Source organism: Rhinolophus sinicus, chromosome 6 (genome assembly GCF_057876585.1).
Source record: "Rhinolophus sinicus isolate RSI-liver-muscle chromosome 6, RSI-T2T, whole genome shotgun sequence".
Lineage (NCBI taxonomy): Eukaryota > Metazoa > Chordata > Mammalia > Chiroptera > Rhinolophidae > Rhinolophus > Rhinolophus sinicus.
This window is the reverse complement of record NC_142506.1, coordinates 62,115,953-62,128,425: the sequence shown is the minus strand read 5'-3', so window position 1 is coordinate 62,128,425 and position 12,473 is coordinate 62,115,953.

Sequence of the window (12,473 nt, the reverse complement as noted above, 5' to 3'; positions counted from 1 at the left end):
AAGGACTGCAGCTCATGTAACTATGGGTGTTCCCATGCTCTAGTTATAATAGCACAGGGCCATTGCATTAGTCTGACTTTTCTAAGGAAGACTTTGTTCCAGATGAAAATATATCCTTAATATGTGAAATAAATCACAGCATGATTTCATTTCCAAATTATGATCACCACCCTATCTTAACCAGAGCATACTGAACTTAATTTCACCGGCCTTTTGGACTCATGATCTTCATTTAGAAATGTTGCTATCCAAGTGTTTTTGATGTCTAATGAAGTGTGGGGCAATTTCCTTGCATTATTTTTACAACCATTTTTACACTTATTTCTCTTCTGCTTTGTCACGAGTTCTGATTTTTCTCTTCTTGTTGTCAGTGTGCCTGTTCTTAGGACATGGCCCATCCCCAAGTTTCTTCAAATGTGCTGTCTCTATCCTACTTCAGCGTATGAGGTCAGAAAACTCAAGTCACTAGGCATGCTGCTACATAAATAAACTTTGCAGGGAGAGCTAAGGGGACTTCCTACCAAGTAAATTACATGACATTAAGACTTGCATTTTTGCCCTTCTAAGATGTGAAAAAGAAAAACAGCATATACAGCATATACAACATATAAAGAAGTATAGTACACATATTTTGGCATCGAGGGTGCCAAAAAAATGTATACAAGTGGACACTTTGGTCAACGTTGCTCAAGCAGTAGTTCGCCGTAATCAGAAGTGTCTGGATGCTGATGGGAACCACTTTGAGCAGCTCTTGTCATTGCAGAAGTCAGGCGTGACTTGTATTCATCTTTTGTTATCGGTATATATTGAGTATTTCCATTTTAACAGGTTTTTCCTTTCTTAAAATGTGTATACATTTTTTTGGCTCTCTCTCTGTTTCTGTCTCTATCTCCGTCTCTCTCTGTCTCTCTCTGTCTCTCTCTGTCTCTGTCTCTCTCTCTCTCTCTCTCTCTCTCTCTCTCTCTATATATATATATATATATATATATATATATATATTCTTTAACCTCAAGTCCCCATGTCTATTCTGGATGAGAAAAGTCCTTCAGTATAGTGAAGCCTGTGGACTTGAATACGATAGTAAAATAATAAAATAAGATAAAAACATAAATAAATAAACAAACAAACAAACAATTCCAAACATTTCCTACTGATAAAACATAGGGGAAAAAGAGTTAATTGCTGGAACTTGAAGCGATAGATAGAATCCTCTAAAGGCCTTGCACGTTTTGACCCAATCTGCATCTAAGATAGTAACTTTGGGGTGTGTGTGTGTGTGTGTCTGTGTGCTCTCAATTGGCAAGTCCTCATGTGCAATCAAGCAAACCTTCTGCTGTTTTGCTGAGACAGAAATTAGTGAAAAGAAACAGATGTGGGAAGTGCTGAGGGCAAGAAGCAAACACGATGCCCAGAAATTTAGCAGCATCCTTGCTGGAGAAAACTGTACAGTATAATTTTTCTCCAACTCATTAAACATTATTGGAAATCATCTTTTCACATCAGAGGAGACATTTGCTTCATGATCTGTTGAAAAACTTCTATGAAACATTTAAGCCTATTAATAAGTGTTCTTAATTCCTATGACATTAACTCAAATTTTAAGCAGCAAATGTTCAGATTTTTATTTTTTTGGTAAATGTTTTCCAATGCAAAATAAAATGGCACTTCATTGTCTAGCGAACAGAGTCTAATTTTCACCACTGTGTACGACACATAAAAATTATGACACAGCATGTTAAAAATTATTTGTTGCTTGCAGAGTCTTTTAGAAATATTAACTAATAATTTTGTGTGACTGATTTTTGGATCTGTTGAAATTTCTTAATAGAAACTAATCTATGTGGAGATTTTCTCTAGAACTAAAAATTAAATGCTGTTCAGCAACCTACAGACATGGAAAGAATCAGCAGGCATTTCAACAATTGCTAATCAACAAAGTTACGTCACAACAGCTAGTTGCTAAAAGGCAGAGGGTCTGCTTATGCTATGATTATTATTTGCATGCAATTTCAGTAAATGTTATTGAACACTTTATGATGTTAGTTACTTGCCATTTGGATTCCTGTTTTTACTGTGTGTTTTTTTCCTGTATGCTTTGAAGGCATGCCGGCATTGAGTAATAGAATCTGTAATCCATTTGTCTTGCTTCTACTAATATATTCCATCTGGCATTGGTTTTGTTTTGTTTTAGCTAGAACCTTGCTCTTAAAAGTACTGCCCATGAATGAGAATGATTAGCATAACCTAGAAGTTTCTTAGGGACACGGATTCACAGGCCCATTGGATCAGAATCTGTCCTTACGTCAGATCTCCAGGTGACTTGTTGGCACATTAAGAAGTATTATGCCTTGTTCTTTTGTTGTTTTTGGTTTATATACCACATATCAGTGAAATCACATGGCTCTCTGCTTTTTTTTTTTTTTTCCGGATTTATTTCACTCGGCATTACAAACAAATGAGAAAGAGAAACTCATAGACACAGACAATAGTTTAGTGGTTACCAGAGGGTAAGGGGGGTGGGGGGTGGGAGATGAGGGTAAAGAGGATCAAATATATGGTGATGGAAGGAGAACTGACTCTGGGTGGTGAACACACAATGGGATTTATAGACGATGTAATACAGAATTGTACACCTGAAATCTATGTAATTTTACTAACAATTGTCACCCCAATAAATTAAAAAACAATAATAATAAAAATAAAATAAAATAAATAGCAAACAAACAAACAAAAAAAAGAAGTATTATGCTAGAGCACGTTAGCTCCATGTGCATATAGCATTGGACTTTGTCATGTGGATGTTTGATTCTGAACCTGGGAACGGTTGCAACTGAACTTTTAAATGGAAGAAAAAAGAATCATATTAAAATCATTGCATTCACTTAAAAAGCTATGTTGATATTGGCAAACTTACATCCCTTAAATATGTTTTGCAATAAATAATACATAAGTGAACAAGACAATTTTGAGTCTAGTGGGATATCACAATTCTTATCCCAAGTGTCATTTACAGGATTTGGTAGAATCTTAATTCAATCAACCATACCAGGAACTGTGACTGTGGTAAACATCTCGGAATGCCAAATGTCAAAGATACAGTCACTGTCCCCAGTTAGATTATGTGCTGGTGACGGATACAGACCCATAAGCGGGTGTTTAAAATAAATACAATTTGTAATCACAAACAGAGTGTACATGTGAACTTGAAACATTTCAGAACAGATAGGAAGTGAAGGCTTTTACCCAGGAAAAGAAAAGAGATAACATATTAAACGCTTCAAATAAAATAGTATGACAACAGGCCATAATACTTGGAATGCAATGTTGGAGATTACAGCACTAAAATGTGGTTGTAAACAACACATTTTGCATAACCACTATTCCATTCACCACCAAGTAGTTTCATTATTTGTTGTTCCCAAACCACCCTAGCCTCCAAAGTAAACATTTCCCCTGCTAGCCTCATACTTGGTACATTATACATACGTTGTTTACACCTAATGCACATATTAAATGGTTAACATGTTTGTTTGAATAAATGACCCTTTTCAGAAAAGGAAACACAAATGGCCATAAACACATGAAAATGTACTGAAATTCACACATATTAAGAGAAATATAAATACAAACTGAAGGTGAGGTGGGGTATTCTTTTTTCCTGTCAGATGGCCAAAGTCACAAAGACATGCATTGCTGGTGGCCAATTTGACAAAATCTGTCAATACTTAAAATTCATATATCCTTTGACCCAATAATTTGACTTGTAAGAATTCATTCTGCAGATATGCTCAAATACGTGCAAAATGGCACATATTCAAGAATCTTCATTTCATCTTTGGATAATGACTTTCTCGGCCTCGTGTTCAACACCTTGTTTTCTGAATCCCTCTGTGTCTTTTCTTTATTCTCATATCTTGTAGCAAAGCCTCCAATATATGCCAAGGATAGATACTGTTGTTAATCTTTACGTGTTTAAATGTCTATATTCTACTCTCACAATCATATTCAGTTGGATGGATTCAGAATGCTAAGACAATTCTAAGTAATTGCCCTTTGTGTTTAATCTTCCAGCATTAAGATTCAAAGTCTAACACCTTGTAGATCTGGTTTTCTCTTCTAGAAAGTTCCAGAATCTCTTCTCTTTTTTTTCCTTTTATTCTGAAGAAATTTTACAATATTTGTGGTGCCGTTTGTTTTTATTTACTTCACATTCAATGAGCCCTTTTCAATCTGAAAACTGGAGAATATGTTTGTGGTGTTCACTTAATAGTTTCTTCCCTCTGTTATATCTGTTCTTACTCTCTGGAAGTGCTATTCGACAAGGAATGATAGAATATCATCATTATTTACCTCTTTTTTTATTACTAATGACACCACACTATCCTAAGCATGTTACATTTTTAACTCATTGCATTCTCACCACACTATAAAAATTAATATCATCTCATTATACAGATAAGAGAACTGAGGAAAAAAATGGTAGATGGTCTACAGTTGCTCAGCTAGCAAGTAGCTGAGCTACCCTCTTCATCACCTTTCCTCTTTGGGGAGAAATTGCTTCAACTTGCTTTATAAATCTCCCATTGATTTTTCTTTTCTGCTATAATATTGTATTGAGGGGAAGCAGAGTTTGCCACCCCAAAATAAGCCTTTTGGGGGATATTATTTTAAGTTACTTATTTGTTAAGAATCAAAGACATAAGAAGATCCGATGACCTCCCCCTTACCTTCCTAAAAGAAGGATACCCTCAAGTTCAAGTTGAGAAAAATGGGGTTCTGAGAGGACAGACACCATCCAACACAGAGATAAACTGGTTTTGGCACACACTGGGTTTTCTGTTCCTTAAGCAGTGTTACCTTAACTCATGAATCAGGAAAGGAACTCAACCCACTACAGTTAGTTGCCTTTTCATCTACAGAGGCATCATACAGAGTCATCTGGCACACGAAGAACGTCCCCACAGCATGGAAATCTGCTTGTGGAAAGGAGGGTTAGCGTTATTAGCAGATCAATGTGTGTATCAGTTCATTTTGAATGACCCACACATACTGACTAGAGCTACTTAACTACAATAGCCCTGTAGAAACAAACTGCATCTAACCCAAATTCCTTCTCCTATCATTTAAACCCATTTATTCTTTTTTTACCCCCAAGAGAAAAGGGAAATCTATGATAATTGTCTTTCTTTGAATAATACTGCCACATTTTGAAAGAGTGGAATTTATCACGTGTCTTACACAGTAGCAAAAAGGTTAAAAAGTGTCAGTACACTCAGCATTGAGCAGCTTCTTATTATGTGTGTGTCCAGTCTTTATTGGATTTACACAGCATCTTTCCCCTGAAGACCTCAAGGTTCTACGTGGCAACTTTTAAGCAGCAAAGGTTATTTCAACATAATGAGCCTGACTCTGTCTCCTACAGAAAGAAAGCAGAATATCATACACTTACCCAGAAAACCATCACTGATCCTATGAAAGCCAAGCCCAACTCATAAATGTGCAACACCCAAACAGGGGGATTGCCACTGGGAATGGGAGCAGAACTGGGAGCCGAGTCACAGGGCAGCGTTTTCACTGAAAGGCATCTATGCAAAAGAGAAGCATCTTTTTTTTCCCATGAAGCCCCTCTGTTGCAGGATGGGAGAGTGAAGACAGCAGAGACAGTGATGCAGGATAGGTGGTTCCTTCAGTAAAGAGAGTCAGCAGAGAAGGGAGGTAAGCGTGAAAGCTGAGTGAAGTCAGCAGCCTTGGATGGGGACCCAGGCATAGGGGATCATGGGGAATCCTGACCTTGAAGCTGACCCTGCCGTTAGCGATGATTTAAATGCAGTCATCGAATCCCCTCACCTTCCCCCTTATCCCCACCCCCACTCCCATCTAGCAACCCTGTTTTTCCTCAAAGGTGAGGGGATTAGAAAGCATAATGGGTAACCACAAGATTGCCACGGGGATATGAAAGTCAGTTTGGGGGATGTAATGAATAATGTAAAGATTTTGTAGGGTGTCAGGTGGACACGTGTCCTATTAGGGAGACCACCTCAGGGATGATGTAGATGCCTGATCACTGCACTGTACACCTGAAGCTGAAGCTGAACAATAATGAATGTCAACTACAATTACAACTACACATATAATATATATATATATATATATATATATATATATATATATACACACACACACATACATATACATATATACACATATGTATATACATATATACATACATATATTATATATATAATATATAATATTATATATATATATATATATATATATATATATACATATATGGTCACAAGAATTGGAGTACAGCATTAGGAATAAAAGCAGTGGAAATGTAATGGCTGTGTGCCATGTCAGAGGGGTAATAGATGGGGGAGGGGGGTTATCACTGTGTGAGGGATTTAAATGATAAATATTTAACTATTACATTATTTTGTACACCTGAAACTAATAAAAAAAATTTAAAAAAATAAATGCAGTCATCGATAGCCAATGGGATACACTACTATACAGTTCTTTTGAACACATTTCCTCACACGAGCTTTCTGTCAAACACATCGTGATTGTAAAGAAATTCATTAGATCATATGATTAAGGCTACACTCTCCTCACTTAAAAACAACTCCCATCTGCGAAGAATGTCATTAGCCTGTGTGCATGGTCTAGCTAGGAGCTTGAGCCACCCAGATACAAAGGCCTAGATGTTTCTTCACTTCTTTAGTTTCCTTTTTTATTAAATGTATTGGGGTGGCAGTGGTGAGTAAACTGATATAGGTTTCAAGTGCACATGAGTATAACACGTCATCTGTCTATTGCATTTCTCACTTTGTTTACCCCGATTCTCGAGAACACTGGAGTCTGTCTCATGAGATTTTCATGCCCTCTGATAAGGGAAGACCTTATCAGACTAGGCTCCCGCACCCTTTGTTCCTGTCCCTGTTGCATTGGTGTAGTTACTCCACGCTGCTTCTTGAAGCAGCTGGGTTAAGGGGCAGACTTTCCAGTCAAATCGCCCATATCAATGGATGATATCGAAAACAACAACAACAAATAAACAAACATAGAGCTGTCGTAACTCCCTACCAAGAAAATGTCATTTAATAAATGCAAGTCCTATCACAGTCGTAAGGAATTATTCCATAAAGCTACTTGGAGGGGTGTGGTGGAGTGAGACCCTCCCAAAGGAATGTTGGCATAATGAAAAACAGCAATAAATTATTTTGCTTCCAGGCCCTACCACTACACAGTTGCTGGATGGCTTGAGAACGTTACCAAACTCTTGGAGCCTCCGTCTTAGCATTAGGAAATGAGACTAGTTGCAGTACCTGCTTTGCAAAACGTTGTGATGACTCAATGAGACAACGCATATACATTGGTTGATATCATGTACGGATTTCTAGTCAGCAGTCAATGAACATTAAATTTCATCATAATTAGTATGTTATTGTGGATTCAGACATTTATCTCACAATCTGGAGAAGAAATAATTGCACTTGACTTCTTACTTATCATGCCCTGTACCTAAATGTTCTTCTATTTTTTTTAAGTGCTATGTATTTTTTTTCTGAGCACTAATAACTAGTACTTTATTTTCTCTTAATAATTAGTTTATTTCAGTTATCATGGACACCCCCCTCCCGCTAGAAAAAAAGCGCTAGGTGGACAGTTCTGTTCATCCTGTATCACCTGCCCAGCCAGGTATATGGCAGAACCAACAGTCTGATGCATGAGAGAAACAGGCTTGGCACACAGTGCATACTACGTATATCTTTAACTTGATAGATACAAATATAAACAAATGTGTGGGCCCAAACAGTAATTGGAAACAACTCCATTTTATGTGTCAGTGGCCATTCTTCTGTAGGGACCATCTCTTATACAACAGGGAACAGAGTGAGTGGCGGCTGCTTTATTACTGATTGAAAACTGGTTAATGAATGATGACTGCCTAGCGTAACAGAGAGGTGAGTAAATTTGAAGAGGGCCAGGTTGATCAGCAGAGTGATTTACATGTTAGAAAACAGGATTTAGGATGAGAGGCTAAGGGAATTGGGGTTATTCAGCCTGGAGAAGAGTATGGGAAGACGTTATATAGCAAGCGAAGACCAGCCAGCTGTTCTCCAATTTTAAAAACTAACCCATGTAATGAAATGCAGGAGGTGATGTGTTAAAATAAATTCACCAAGGGACTGAGGATTTGTAAACATACATTTGTGTTATGACTTTGGGGAACTCTCAAAATTAAATTATACTAGAAAGTTATAGTTGAGGAAAATCACAATGAAATAGCCATTGTTAGCTATTTGAAAATACATGTGTGTGTTTGAACTAAATCTAAAATCAGCCAAAACACAAAATGTACAAACAGACCTGAATACCTTAAGTATATGTAGCCTTTGTTTGTTGTAAACTCATTATTTCTAAGATAATTATTTAAATTCAGTAAAAATGTTATTCATATATCATTTGCCATGCCCCCCACCCTGGGAAATAAACTAATCTAGAGCTTGATGGGTAAAAGAAATATGCAAAATAACAAATATCATAAAGTTTTGCATCATGTTGATTCAGTAATGAAAGTATTAGGATTTGACAATTTGTAATAATGGTTTTAACTTTCATCTCATTTTATACAATTTACTTTACAAAATATGCCAATTGTATCACATTATGAATGCATTGAAACAAACTACAACTTTAAAATGTATCATTTCATGAATCTCTAAGCAAAGAATTATTTTGCAACTGAGAATATAATCTTCATTTGGACAATTCTGAAGCTATATATTTAATAGATACTTTAGAGTTGAACGGGCCTATAGTAGCAATATACAGTATACACTAATTTTACTCAAAGGATGAATGTTTGCCTCAGTCATTCTTTTATTGAACTTTCTTTTCTGACTGATGATGTAGAGTTTGCCTATAGAATAAATCACAATTTGTTAGTTTCTGAAAATACTTACAGTGATTGCGTACTGAATATAAACACTGCATGTGTATTACTTATATTTCTCACAACAGTCCTTAAAGTAAGCACTAAAGCAATGATTTTCTAGATTTAAAAAAATGGTCTTAGATGACACCACTGGTGGGTGGTATTGCTGGCATTCTCCCCAAAGATGTAGGTCTCGAGAATATATGCCTACGACTTCCCAATGTTCTTATGAAAAATACTGACATACAGAAGAGCGACAGTGATCTGGGAAACTATAAATAATAGTCTATAAACCTGGGATTCAAATGTTACACAAAATATTTACAGCTGGTAGAACATAGTGGTTAAGACTACGAGTGTTGAAATTGATGGCTTGGGTTCAAACACTGGCTTCCGAATGTTTACCATCTCTAAACTAGCATCCACCTCCTCTCTGTAGCAAGCATTTGATGTGAGTAGTACCTACTTCTTAAAGCTGTTGTGAGGATGGAGTGAAATCCAGTAGATGCTCAATGATTGTTTCTGGAGGTGCTAAATGACACATCTCATGCAGACATAAAAAGACCAGCCTTCCTCTTTACGTGGCAAAACTATGAAATTCTGAGCTTCAAATGAACATATATGCCTATATTATTTTTCTCTTTCATTTTTTTTTTGCCATTCTCTTACTTTCAGCGCAGCTTTATTGTTGGAATGGAAGACAGCTGAGAGGTTGCAGAATCTTGCATCTTTCACAAGTGTTTTAATTTGGTATGTTAATTCTCCTGTTGGAGGCTGCTCTTCAAATGACATTTTCAGGAATGCGTATTTTTTAAAAGTTGTTTACATTTCAAATGAAATATGGTAAAATTCAATTATATTGTCATTATTCCACACCATACCTTCAGATTCTTGCAAGAATGTTGTTTTTCTCTTCATAGCTGCTTAGATGCCCTTAACAGATGCATGAGCACCACCTTTTGGCAAAAATGAGTCATGAATTTAATGTTTTTTCATAATGTCTATCTTTTAACTACTATCTTGCATGTAGGCATTCTAAAATTAACCCAAAAGCAGATAAAATTGAAATAGTTACACTGTCATTTTTAAAAGTGATTTTAACCTTGAAGGAATGAACTGAGTGATTTTTTTAATTTCTGACAAAATAAATCAATAAAGAGCAAAGATATAGTTTAATAATATGTCTTGTGGATCCAGAACCCACTCACCTTCCTGCTCATGTTACACACCTATTCAAAAAAATGCAAGGTTTGTGTAACAACACTAACTCAGTAAGACAACTTAACGATCCAGGAGAGACATAATGGGGGTCTGAACCGACATAAATGTATTTAGAGCAGAAAGTTAAGATTTTTAGATATACGATTAAGAGAAATTGTCTGTAAGTTGGATTGTGAGATGTAAAGAAGAGAGAAATTCAAGAACAACTACTTGACTTTTGTCTAGTACAACCTGAAGACCAGTCTACGCACCAAGAGAAGGAATGCAGTACAGGAGTTCTTTCACACGAAGATACTGACTTTTGCTTTGGCACATGGAACATTTGAGTATACCTGGCTAACAGAACTACATACATGGATCTAGACATCCATGTAAGATCAAGCAAGTGATATTTTATGCCAATAAAGAGGACGACATTACCCTTCCACTTTAGAAGTACACAGAGTGAAAAGGGAAGGGTAGGAACAAGTAGAGAAGGGGAGGGGAAGGGAGGGGAGGGGAGGGGAGGGGAGGAGGGGAGGGGAGGAGAGGAGGGGAGGGGGAGGGGAGGGGAGGGAAGGGAAGAGAAGGGGAATTAGATTCAGCTGAAGGAAACAAAACAGAATAATGAAAACAGCACAATGCTGGATGACTCCACAGCATCAGACACTCAAGCACCTGGTTTACTGCTCTACTTCCTGAAGGTCAAGTCAAGGTCCAAGATGGCTGCCGGAGCTCCAATCATCTCATCAGGCAGAGAGGGCAAGAGCATGCTCACTTTCTTCTAAAGAGAGCTACACCTCACCTGACATCCCCTGCACACACCACTGACTAGAAGTAAGTCAGATGTAAGGCAGCCAATGTATCCAGGTTTGCCTGGGATTTTCCAGTCTTATTAGTGAAAGTCTCATAACCCAGAAAGACCACTCAGTCCCAGGCAAAGCAGGCTGGTGGGTCACTGTAGTCACATGATCGCATTCCACTGTAAGAAAGGTTAAAAGAAGTGGCTTTTAAGCTGTTGAACAATGAATTAGTTAAAAAGGGGTTTGTTACTAAGAAGGATGGGAAAATGGACATGTGATTAGCACACAGGATTATCACAGATATGAGTAAGTGACTAACAATGTCTCCCATAATGGTCAGCGATCAAGACTTTGGACACGTCGATACTACGTATGAAATGAATGGAGAAAGTGAAGGATATTAAGATGATTAAAAAAGGATCAATTGAAATGGAAAAGAACCGTAAGTGAAAGGGATTACAAGAAAAGAGCACATTTCAAGAGTAAGTTTTCACCATATAATCAAATGTTGCAGATAAAGTCTGAAAAGTATCCCTCTGTTGAATTGTAGCTAAGAAATTATACAGCTGTGTGATGAGGGCAGGGGTAAAATCATTACCATAATAAGGTTAGTTAACACACTTACCACCTCACATAGTTACAATTTTTGTACGCATGTGTGGTGATAACTTTTAAGATTGACTGTCTTAGCAATTTTCAAATATACGTACAATTCAGGGTCCATGTTAACTATAGGAACCATGCTGGACATTTCCAGAACTTATTCATCTTATAACCGTAAGCTGAACACTTTGACCACTTTCACCCAATGAGATGTCACCTCATACCTGTCAGAATGGCCATCATCAAAAAGACAAGAGATAACAAGTACTGGCGAGGATGTGGAGAAAAGGGAACCCTTGTGCACTGTTGGTGGGAACGTAAACTAGGGCAGCCACTATGGAAAACAGTATGGAGGTTCCTCAAAATTTTAAAAATAGAACGGCCATATGATCCAGGCATCCCACTTCTGGGTATTTATCCAAAGAGAATGAGATCGGGGTCCTACAGAGACATCTGCACCCCCCTGTTTTCATTGCAGCATCATTCACAATAACCAAGACGTGGACACAATCAGCTGTGCTACATAGTTATCCAGCATCAGTGCTGTAATGCTCTCTGAGAACACACACTCACTTTGCCTTGGAAGACTTATTTCCCCTGAGAGAGAGCTCCCTATGATTTTGGTGCTTTGCCCTGGCTGCATTTTTCTTCCTGGCAACCTCACAAAGTACGTGATCCATGCCGGCAGTCAGAACTACCCATTGTCAACCTGTTCAGTGAAAACAAAATGATCAGGGGCTTGATTTTCAAGCTCTCCATCTATGATCGTAAGATTCTGGACAGGATGTAAAGAGCCAGAGGTTACGGTTCCTGATAGCAAATAAAACACAACTTCACTGTAAAGAGCAGGACCTCCAGCCTCCTGTTTATTCCAGCTTGCTGGCTCAATTACTTCACCACACGATGTTTATCGTAGCAGGACT